The sequence below is a fragment of the Pan paniscus genome, chromosome 1 (genome assembly GCF_029289425.2).
Source record: "Pan paniscus chromosome 1, NHGRI_mPanPan1-v2.0_pri, whole genome shotgun sequence".
In the NCBI taxonomy this organism is placed as follows: Eukaryota; Metazoa; Chordata; class Mammalia; order Primates; family Hominidae; genus Pan; species Pan paniscus.
In genome coordinates this window covers 8,381,215-8,393,133 of record NC_073249.2, presented here as the reverse complement: position 1 = coordinate 8,393,133, position 11,919 = coordinate 8,381,215, and the positions used below count along the sequence as shown (strand labels likewise).

The 11,919-nt window shown below is 42.0% G+C and overlaps 1 pseudogene; it reads right to left on the bottom strand.

The window, feature by feature from the left end:
• Positions 1–5,045: 5,045 nt before the first annotated feature.
• LOC100978069 (52 kDa repressor of the inhibitor of the protein kinase-like) lies at positions 5,046–10,433 on the bottom strand (annotated as a pseudogene).
• Between the last annotated feature and the right edge of the window lie 1,486 nt (positions 10,434–11,919).

The window sequence follows — 11,919 nt, the reverse complement described above, 5'->3', positions numbered from 1 at the left end:
CGGGCCCCGCACCTGGAGCAGCCGGCCAGGCCCTGTCGGCCCCAGGCAATGAGGGCTTAGCACCCGGCCCAGCGGCTGCGGAGGATGTACTGGGTCCCCCAGCAGTGCGGGCCCACCGGCGCTGTGCTCTATTTCTCGCCGGGCCTTAGCTGCCTTCCTGCGGGGCAGGACTCGGGACCTGCAGCCCGCCATGCCTGAGCCTTCCCCCACCTCTGTGGGCTCCTGTGCGGCCCCAGCCTCCCCGAGGAGCGCCGCCCCCTGCTCCACGGCGCCCAGTCCCATCCACCACCCTAGAGCTGAGGAGGGCGGACGCACGCCGCGGGACTGACAGGCAGCTCCACCTGCAGCCCCGGTGCGGGACCCACTGGGTGAAGCCAGCTGAGCTCCTGAGTCTGGTGAGGATGTGGGGAACCTTTGTGTCTAGCTCAAGGTTTGTAAATACACCAATCAGCACCCTGTGGCTAGCTCAGTGTGAATGCACCAATCGACGCTCTGTATCTAGCTACTCCGGTGGGGCCTTGGAGAACCTTTATGTCTAGCTCAGGGATTGTAAATACACCAATGGGCACTCTGTATCTAGCTCAAGGTTTGTAAACACACCAATCAGCACCCTGTGTTTAGCTCAGGGTTTGTGAGTGCACCAATCGACACTGTATCTAGCTACTCCTGTGGGGCCTTGGAGAACCTTTGTGTCCACACTCGTATCTAGTGAATCTGGTGGGGACATGGAGAACCTTTTTGTCTAGCTCAGGGGTTGTAAACGCACCAATCAGCGCCCTGTCAAAACAGTCCACTGGGCTCTACCAATCAGCAGGATGTGGGTGGGGCCAGATAGGAGAATAAAAGCTGGCTGCCCCAGCGAGCAGTGGCAACCTGCTCAGGTCTCCTACCACGCTGTGGAAGCTTTGTTCTTTCGCTGTTTGCAATAAATCCTGCTGCTGCTCACTCTTTGGGTCCACACTGCCTTAAGAGCTGTAACACTCACTGTGAAGGTCCGCAGCTTCCCTCCTGAGCCAGCGAGACCACGAACCCACCAGAAGGAAGAAACTCAGAACACATCCCAACATCAGAAGGAGCAAACTCCAGACGCGCCACCTTAAGAGCTGTAACACTCACCGCGAGGGTCCGCGCCTTCATTCTTCAAGTCAGTGAGCCCAAGAACCCACCAATTCCAGACACACCAAGTCCTGAGTTCAGAATTTTGTTTTTGAGATGAATATAAAAGCACCTAAAGGTCAAGGAAGATGTTCTTCCTGTGATAAGGAACACAAAGCCTGTTTGGTGGTCTCTTCACACGGAAGCGCATGACACTTTGCTTTAGTGTAGATGACCACTCCCCTCTGTAAGGTAGGGAGGAAGAATGTTCGGTTAGTTCCTTTCCTCCGGCAGATCTCTTTTTTTTCTTCTCCTGGCACGGTCCAACAGACACTCCTGGCACTTGGCCTCCCCGGGGCTACTCGCCCCCGGCCCAGAGGCCAGTTTCCAGCGGCAGGCCTTATTCCGCCATCTTTGCAGCTTCCAATTCTTTTCATGTTAAGTTGTTTTTTGGAGAGATATATAAATTTATTTTGGTCAATATTTGTCTTATATCTCTTTTTCCAAATTCTTTATGTTCCAATTTTTGGGGTAGTATTGTTTTAAGTGTCTCTTACATACTATATCTAGATATATCTTTACTCTGAGAATTTTTTAAGAGGCAGTTTAAAACCATTACCTGTACTACAACTGCAAATATACTTGAATTTATTTCTTTTATATTATTTTGTGTTTGCAATTTAATATTATCTTTGTTTCTCTTCTTATATCCAATTGTGTAGGTGAAGTTTTCTTTGTTTCACTTCCCTCTATTTGTTTAAAAAGTTATATTTTCTGGCCTGGTGTGGTGGCTCACCTGTGTAATCTCAGCACTTTGGGACGCCGAGGCAGGCAGATCACCCAAGGTCAGGAGTTTGAGATCAGCCTGGCCAATGTGGTGAAACACTGTCTTTACTAAAAATATAAGAATTAGCTGGGCATGGTGGCGAACACTTGTAATCCCAGCTACCCCTTTAGGCTGAGGCATGAGAATCACTTGAACCCAGGAGGAAGAGATTGCAGTGAGGCGATGCCACTGCCCTCCAGCCTGGGAGACAGGAGACTCTGTCTCAAAAATTTTCCATTTCTATATTTATAATATATAATAATATTCTGTTCTATAATTACAGTTAATGAAAATTTAAGATTTTTTTCTAGTTAAACATAAAGCTATTCTGTACCTCAATCTTCCTCAAAAAGATGACAAAATAGTTGAAATACTTTTTCTTTTCACTCTCATCTTACCTTCTAACTTCCAAGTTTATTTTCCAGCTCATAACTGATGATACTCAATTTTGTAATAATTTTTAATAACGATACACATTTAGATTCACTAGTATTTGTTTACTAATTTCTTTGCTTACCATTAATTCTTTACACACACACACACACACACACACACACACACACTTTATTTATTTTGACACAGGGTCTCGCTCTTTCGCCCACGCTGGAGTGCAGTGGCGTGATCTCAGCTCACTGCAGCATTCACCTCACGGGCTCCGGCGATTCTCCCACCTCAGCCATCCCAGTGGCTGAGACTAGAGGTGTGCATCACCATGCCTGGCTAATTTTTGTATTTTTGGTAGAGGTGGGGTTTCATCATGTTGGCCAGGCTGGTCTCAAACTCCTGGGCTCAAAGAGATCCACCTGCCTCTGCCTGCCAAAGTGCTGGGATTACAGGTGTGAGCCCCCATGCCCGGCTACCACATATTAATTCATTCTTTAGACTTCTTTTTTTTTCTCTTGATAGAGTCCATTGTAAGTTGTTCTGTCAATGAAACTCTGTTTAAAACATGGCTTGTATGAAGTTGTCAGGAATCGGCTCTGACACTTGGATGATTCTTCAACTGGCTATAAAATTCTAAAATCAGAGTAACCATGTATTGACTTCCAACATTCCACATTTCCAAAGGTACATGTAATCTCAATCAGATTTATGTTTTTTGTGTGTTCTCTGATAACTTTTGGGATCTTTTCTCTATTCTCTACCATTAATTTCGGAAGTTTCACTCTGCATAGGTGTGAACCTAAAATATTTTTCCTGCTTCTTGTTTTATATTTCCATTCCTAAACACTTTAAGAATTTTAAAGATACTTATCTTGGGATACTTTTCAGGTTGACTTCATCTATTTCCTTTGGTGTAAACTCTTCCATTCGCTGTTATTCATAATGTTTATCTTCTGAAACATTTTTAGGATTTTTGTTTTGTGAGCTCACATTCTGTACATTCCTCCTGTTGTTCTCTTTCATGGAAAGCCGCAGCCTGTTTCCCAGGTCCACGCTGGGATGCATTTGCTCAGAAATGCTCCTGCATAGTGTTCATATATTTATCCTCAGAAATGCTCCTGCATAGTGACAAATTTATGCTCAGAATATGCCCTGCATAGTGATATATTTCCTCCCCGTGTCTGCTAATGGCATGACCTCACTCACCTTCATGTACAGGGGATCATACCAGAAACCATGGCCACTGCAAACCATGGTCACTGTAGTTCCTTAGTGGCCTTGGGAATGGTGTGAGGGTGTCCAGTTAGTCTCTGTTTATGGGAGTTCTGTGTTTCCCACCCTGAGCTCCAGGAAGATAGTGTTTATTGGGACTGCATGCAAAGAGATCTAAGAGATCCTGGCTCCGGCTTCTGAACTTTCTGCTTGAGATCCATGCCCTGTTCTCCCAGGCGAAGTGATTTTAGTCTTTGACAATTACCAAATACCCCCTTTGGTTATGTTCTTGTTAGAAAATAGTCACTTTTCTTCTTTTCCTAAGGAACTATGTGTTTGCTAGTCTTGAAATTTTAGAAATCATTCCCATTTGGAGAGAGTGGAGGGTTTAGAATACGTTTCATCTGCCTTTATAATTATATATTTTTGTTTTATTATTATTACTATAATTTTATAGAGATGAGGTCTCACTATGTTGCCCAGGCTGGTCTCGAAACTCCTGAGTTCAAGTGATCTTCCCACTTTGGCCTCCCTAAGTGTTAGGATTACAGGTGTGCGCCACCACACCTGGCCTGCCTTTATAAATATTATTATAAAATGTCTTTAGCCTAGATGAAGCTGAAATTCTTTCCAGTGAATCTTCTGCTGTCGCTATTAAAGTTTACTATGAAAAAGAAGCAGAAAGACATGCTCCTGTGCCTGAACACTGAAGAGGATTGCAAAGGCCAAAGGCAGGAAGAAGTTCAGGGGATAGGATGGAGAATGAGCATAGCAAGTTGCTCCTGAACTTAGTCCTGTAATAAGTCTGCAGGGCAGAAGGTTCCAGGGCACATAAACTAGGATAGGAACTGCTATCCTAGTTTATATGGAGTGGAGTGATATAGTTTGTGTGGAATGATATGGTAACTAGGTATATGAATACATTCCTCATAGCAACATCATTCCACACAGGCAATTCAGACTCTGGCCTGAAGGCAACAATTCTGAGTTTATTCTTTATTTCCTGAATTCAGTCTCCCTCAACCTGTGAATTGCAACCTCACCTACCAAATGTCTGCTACCACTTGAGTGGGACCATCACCAGCCTGGATTTGAGAGCTCACCTGGCAATTTCTCCAGCCATTATATCATGGAATCAATAGGTTACAGGGTCTCCAAGACCTCCTATGCCAAATCATTCAGTCTTTCTGTGGGGTTATGAGTACCCCTTCCCTGTGTAGTCCAGGAGACTGCTGGAAACTTGGTGTGTGTGTGGGTGCAGAGGGTGGCGAGAGAAGTTCCTATACTTGTAGGACAAAAATACTTTTGGAGCCAGACAAAAATAGCTTTGGACACCCTGGACTGGGAAAGATGGGATGATTCCATCCCTGCTATATTATCACTCTCTGTCATCTACTCTCTTCTTCACCTCCAGCTCATAATGGCTAGGTTCCCATAGGATTTTCCATTCTACACATGTCTTAGTCTGTTTTGTGTTGCTGTAACTGAATGCACGAGACTGGGTTATTTACAAAGAAAAGACATTTATTTCTCACAGTTTTGGAGGTTAGGAAGTCCAAGGTTGAGGGGTTGCATCTGATGGGGGCCTTCTTGCCAGTGGGGACTCTCTGCAGGGTCCTAAGGCAGCTCAGGGTGTCACATGGCAAGAGGACAAGAAAATGCCAAACTGGCTTTTATAACAGACCCACTCCTGTGATAACCCATTAGTCTACTAATCCGTGAATGGGTTATTCCATTCAAGACAGAAGAGCAAATATAACCCAGCCACCTCTGAAATACCCCATCTTCAACATGAGTCTTGGAGGACGCAGACATTCACACCATAGGCTGTAGATGTCTTCAAAACAACCTCTGCCTTTGTCTTCTAGAAGTGGAGTTTCCAGACTCCACTTGTTCAAGGATGCTGTGTCCTTGACTTAGCTCATTATCACCTTTTGGTCACCTTTTTCATCCTGGTGCTTTATGGACTCTAATTGATCGGTTTCCAACCCACCACCATATCTGACTGTGCTCTAGGTGTTTCCTGTGATCTCTGGGATCCTGATCCGCACCACTCAACTTTGGCCTCCTAAACTTCATCCTTGACCCCACCCCAGGTAGGAAGGATGTGTGGATATTTCTTTTATCTTTCTGCAACGATGACCTTTTGGAGAAAAAGAAAGGAAGCAGGTAAGATAAACATTGCTTTATCCATTATGTATCAAGCACTGTGCTTGATGATTTACATTATCTTCATCCTTTCAACCAATACTGGAGGAAGATGATATTAACCTTTAAAATATATCAAACATGCTCAGCTTTATTTCCCAATGAATGTGAAATGATTAAGGTCCTATAATCTGATTAAGATATCAAGATTAATCAAATTTTTAAAACAAAATTCGCATTTTATTTAGATTGATATAAATTATAGTTTATTTTCTTCACCAAAAAATAACTGCAATATTTTCCATATTTTTCTAGATAAGCCAATACAGTTATATTTGTAGGTTTTCTGGGTTTTTCTTATAAATCAAGATGAGGCAGTAGGTAAGAGTCATGAAAAAAGACAGAAAAAAAAAGATAAATCAGTTGTCAGTATCCATAGCCTCTGATTCTGTCTTAACCGTGAAGCAGAAGTGTTCAACATATACTTACTAAAAAGCTTAGGAAAATGTAGGCTCCACAAAGGAATATAAACAGCAACAACTAGATGTGGAACGACAGCAGGCTCTTCCATTCAAACTTTAACTGTCATTTGTTCCTTTAAGTTCATTTGTGAAAGATAAAAATCTACCCTGAAATCCTTGTTTGGCAAGCTCACAAGCTTCTCTTTCTCTGGTAATTTCTTGTAACTGTCCAGTATAGATTTTTAACATACTTAAAACTCCTATTAGTGAAAGGTCAATTGTGGGCTTCACTGTAACATTTTATAAAATGTATTCCTTCCTCTCATACCTCTTCAAAATATGTTTCTTCAAAGAATTGGTAACTCAACACCCAAGGAGCAGAGATCCACAGTGATAATAAATGCGGTGTCTCAAATGACTTAATTGCAGAGTGCCACCCGCAGAGATCATGCGGAAGTGAAAGATGACACTTTCAATGTTCTGTTCTGGAAGAACAGACAGGTCTTCAAAGCATGAGGGTTCAAACGGGCCATTTAAACAGGTAGATTATCAATGGCTAATGCATTCAATGGAGGCCTACAGGCAAAGATATTAAGTGATTAAGGCCTACATACACCTTATGGCTTTCCTTCCAAATATTGAATATAAGAAAGACTATTTTTAAAAGTCTCAGGTATTTTCCATGGTTTCCAAATTATCTGTGGGAAGCTCTGACTTACTGTTACAGAGTTTAATATATGTGTCCACCAATAAATCCAGGTCATGTTTTATATCAAAATTTATGTTAATCTAAGCCAAGTTACTTGACCTTTGGTCTCTCAAAGTGTTCCTCAAGTATGCTTTAAGATGCTTTCGTCCATTTTCGTACTGCTCATTCTCAACCTTCATCACAGGAGAAGTACACAGGACCTTTGGCAATAGGTCATTCAGCATACACATTAGGAAAAAACTTGATGTCAGGCAGATGGAGGGCTTCATAAATGGTGGACAGAAGCTCTGTGTCTTTCCCCATTGCCATTTGATTCTCCAACAATGAAGCTCAGCTGAGAGCATGTCGGGATTGGGTAAGTCATTTCTATACATGTCAGCATGGTGTTCCTCCGATGTATTGAATTTGAGTTGTCCCATGACTGAGGGTACCAGAGATAAGCATTTACGAGCTTTGAGGTGCTGTTCTGAGATTATATCTTTAAGTTCCTGAATAATGTGCTCCACTGTTGGGACACTTAGGATTTCTTTATAGTAACTCTCAGAGGTTAGCTGAGATTCCAAGTTACGCTGGTAAGCTCTGCAATATTTCCCAGGGAGTTTCATTTGAATATCAAGTTTGGTTGCCAAATTTGTGGCTTCCTCAAATCAAAATTCCTGATAAACTTCAATATTCTCCATCACTTCACTGAGTGAACGCAGTGCTGCAGTCAAGCTACTGGCTGCAAAGAAGACATCAAAGGTTTGCCCCTGGAGATTTTTCCCAAAGGCTCTGGTAAAAGATAGGACATTTTTAAGAACAACAATAGTAACAATGAAATCAAAATCTGTTACTGCACTGCAGAGTACAAATGCTCAGCCAGCTACAGTCATTCCATCTAATATTTGTGTCACTATTTATATCATCTAAACATAAAACAAACGCTTGCAGAAGTTCCACTACAATTTCAAAAACATCATGCCTGCCTGTCCACTGAGAATGGCAGAGTTCCTTCAGTTCTTTGTCCCTTTCTTTACTGTTCTGAAAAAGAACAGAAATTACATTGTCAAATTCTAAAAGCAGTTGTGGTGATTGATGGAAAAAAAGAACAAACTCCGTCAATTGTTCCTGAGGCAACAGATACTCCCATAACAGGTACTGATTTTACCAACCACATATTTAAGACACAGGAAGAGCAGAGTGGGTAGATAGCTTGGGGATATTTCTCTAAAAGTCTAGAAGCAACAACTTTCATTTTGGAAGAAAATCCAGTAGACAAAATGTAAGCTTGGCCATGACAATACTCCATATTTAATCCCCATTTCTCAGCTATCATAGTGTGAAATTTCACAGCCAAAACTTCTGCATCAGCTTCATAAGGCAGGAAGCCTACAAATTCCCCTCTTATGTTTTGAGACTCATCAACAAACCTCACCGAGACTCCTCAACAAATCTCACCAACATAGGTAGGTGCCCTTCCCCTGCCATGTCTGCTACATCATCAGTTATAATGGAAAAGAAGTGTGAGTCTCTCACTTCCCTGAGAGTTTCTTCCCGAATGCAGCTCTCACAGATCTCTAGCATCTGCCTCTGCTGTGTTTTTAATAAAACAACGTGTTAATTGCTGTTGTCTCAAACTGCTTTCTCAGAACCTCTTGACCAGAATTTATCCAGCACTCCAGCACGGCTTGCACGTTATCTGGAGTAAAGAGACCTTCTGGGATTTCATCAGCCTCCTGTCCATCCAGAGGTATGTTTTGCTTTCCCATCAGAATCAAGATTTCAAACAGAGATTTTAGGTATCCTTTGTTTTCCTTCTTTTCAAGGGTTAGAGGTAAAATGTCCTCATCTGGCCCTTCACTCCCTTCTTTACTGGGGTTCGGAGCATTGCTGTTGTTGGTTTCTTTATGTTTTTGTTCCTGTTCAGAAGTTTCATCAACAATTCTTTTATTTGTTTTCTGGGTCTACTAGGTGGGTTGTTCAAATGACCAGTAAGAGCAAATATTGTTGGTATTGCATTATCTCATAAAACTGTCCTATAAGGACTAGTTCTACAGACCCCAGATGTCTCAAAATGTTTGGCACCTCATTGATCATGTTTAGCTGATCATCCCCTCCATCGGGGCTGGGGAGGGCAGCCAGGCCAGCCAGCGCGCGGGGCAGGGGCGGGCGGAGGAGAAGCCTGGAGGAGGCTGACGGGAAGCCTCGAGGAGGGGCACCCCGGTCCGAGGCTGGGCTGGGAACGCTGCTCCACAGCGCTGTGAGTGGCCGGGAGGACTTACCACCACCACCGCTGCCTCTGGGGCATCTCCCACCCGCCCGGGATGCTGCCGCCTCCTTTCCACAATGCCTGTTGATCAATTTTTTAATCAAGAAGTATTCATGTCTACCCAGCCTCTAATGACCTTTTTGAAAATGAAGTTGCAAACACATTACACATATCAGCTCCAAAAACTCCTCAAAATATCTAAGGGCATCTGCAAGTTTTTCTTCTCATCTGATTTTTAAATGGAAGCATCTTATGTTTGATATAAAATTTGATGTCTTTTTAAAAATGAGTTCTAGAGCACAACATTTTCAATAAAACGTACAAATGTATGGTTGTACAATAAAATGTATAAGATACCTTTTGTGTGTGTGTGTGTAATACATGAATGTAGTTCCTCTCTATTCTTTATGCTCTTTAAATTCTTCATTATTATGCACTATTTCTTAAAATGGCCTAGGGAATGGATTGGTAGCTTTGGCTGTTTCCTGCTGACGTTTTAGAGGGCTACTAAAATGTGCAAAGAGGTAGTTACAGACAACAGTAAAACAACTAAATATTCAATGTGCCCTTTCAAATGTGTATTTAAGGACACAGAATCTTCTGTGTGGAGACAATCCGTGCATGCAGCTAGACTAAATTCGTGCTAGCAGCCAAGACTTGCCTCTCTCAGTAGACCAGAATTATTCATAAACCATCATGTAAAGAGAAGCGAGCAGTCAACCAGGAGAACCAAGGGCACAGCTGTGAGTCCTGAGTAGCAAGATCAAATCTCACACACTCATTACGAAGAGGGAGGGTTTGTGCCTTCATTTATTTTCGGACACAGCTTAGCTAAGGTTGCTTGCCATATTTCTGTTATTTTGATTCAAGCAGAAAATCCTGTGCAGATCCACGGAACACATTATTGTAACATCGCTCAGAGGAGAATTGGGCCAATGCAATTTAGAGGCTGAAAATAGCTCTGCAACGTGGTGTAGAAACTCTGCTTTATTGGAGGATAATTTTTTTGATGGTCTCAAAGTTAAAAAAAAAACTTAAAAACAATTTTATTAAATAGAAACTTGAGAGATTTTTATTCTATGCCTTATAGATCAAATGATTTTAGCATGGGGTGCGAGGCAGATGCCAAGGGCTTACTGGAGTGAACTGCAAGCAACTCCAAAACTTTTCTGTGCTTCTCCTGAAATACTCTTGCTTTGTATGTGAGTCGTGTCTAGGCCACATTAAATGGAGTCATTAGGCTTGAGTAACTTGAGTAACTTTTTAAATTAGGAATTCTTGACTTGGGGTTTCTTTTTTCTGCCGTCTTTTTCTACGATTGAAAATGGCAATAAGGACGAATTTTTCCATGATTTGGAATTACCAGGAAGGACGGACTTCTAAGGACTGATAGCTTGTGAAAGATAACCAATGAAATAACCAATCGTATTTGTGCAAGGCTCATTGTTTTAATGCCATATTCTTCTTATAGGATTATTGTTTTCCTTAAAAGAATGTTTCTACTAACTAGACTTTTAATCTAACTTCAGTGCTGTCTGTCCAAGACTGTCCTGAATTAAGTGATTTTAAGGGATAAAGTCTATCAATTTAATTTATTTGCATTTTATGGATTCTTCTTTTTTATTAAAAAAATGTTTACAGTTTAGATTATATCTTATATACAAATTTCTCCTATGAAGTCTCTTCCGTTTTGTGAGTTTGATTAAATAACCAACAGACTCCACTGCTGATTTATCACCAATGATAATAAATTTTTTCAGAATTTAAATTTATCTACAGTAAGTAACAGGCATTAATAACTTGGTTTCTTTTTTAAATAACCAGAGTCTGCAATGCCTTGGTTTATGCAAAAGCAGACAGGTCAGGCCCATCTCCTGGCTGGGTAACCTTTTTTTGCCACTGATCCAGCCCTTAAAGTGAGTCAAGTTGTTTACTTGGGGTCCATGGATGAGCTACAGAGATTAGTCTGTGAATATCCTAAAATTCAGTACAACTGTGAGTTTACGTAAATTTTCACATAATTTTTATCAAAAGAAGTTTGTGGTATAATGGATAGGTAGGCAGTATAGTGTACCCTGCAGTCAGACTGCCTAGATTTATATGATGATGGGGTTTGTGAGTTCTATTCCAAAATACGGTACCTTGGCATACTGAGTATTTTAATCTGAAGAAATTTGAGAAATGGCAGGTTCAGGAAGGACTCTCTGGCCTTCCCTTGAAGCAGGTCATAAGACCCTCCTGTGAGAGATGCTCTCCCTATACCCAGAGAAATGGAGCATTCTTCTCCCTGAAGATGGAGGGGTGCTGAAGGGAATCTGAATTAACAGGCCTTGCTCAGTTTCCCCCAGTTTACTGCCCTTAGCACCTACCCCTCTGCCCTATCACATTTTCCCACAACTCTTCATCAAACCTAGTATAAGAAAACACTCAGGTTTAATCATTTTTTAAGGTATTCATTTCTTAATGAAGCCTCCCATGTCACATAATACTTTTTTTTTTTGAGACAGAGTTTCGCTCTTGTAGCACAGGCTGGAGTGCAATGGCACGATCTCAGCTCACTGCAATCTCTGCCTCCTGGGTTCAAGTGATTCTCATGCCTCAGACTCCCAAGTAGCTGGGATTACAGGTGCCAGCAACCACGCCCAGCTAATTTTTGTATTTTTAGTAGAGACGGGGTTTCACCATGTTGGCCAGGCTGGTCTTAAACTCCCGACCTCAGATGATCCACCCGCCTCAGCCTCCCAAAGTGCTGGGATTAGAGGCGTGAGCCAGCGCACCTGGCACAAAATACTTCTGTTACGTAAATTTGTATGCTTTTCTGTTGTTTTTACAGAGC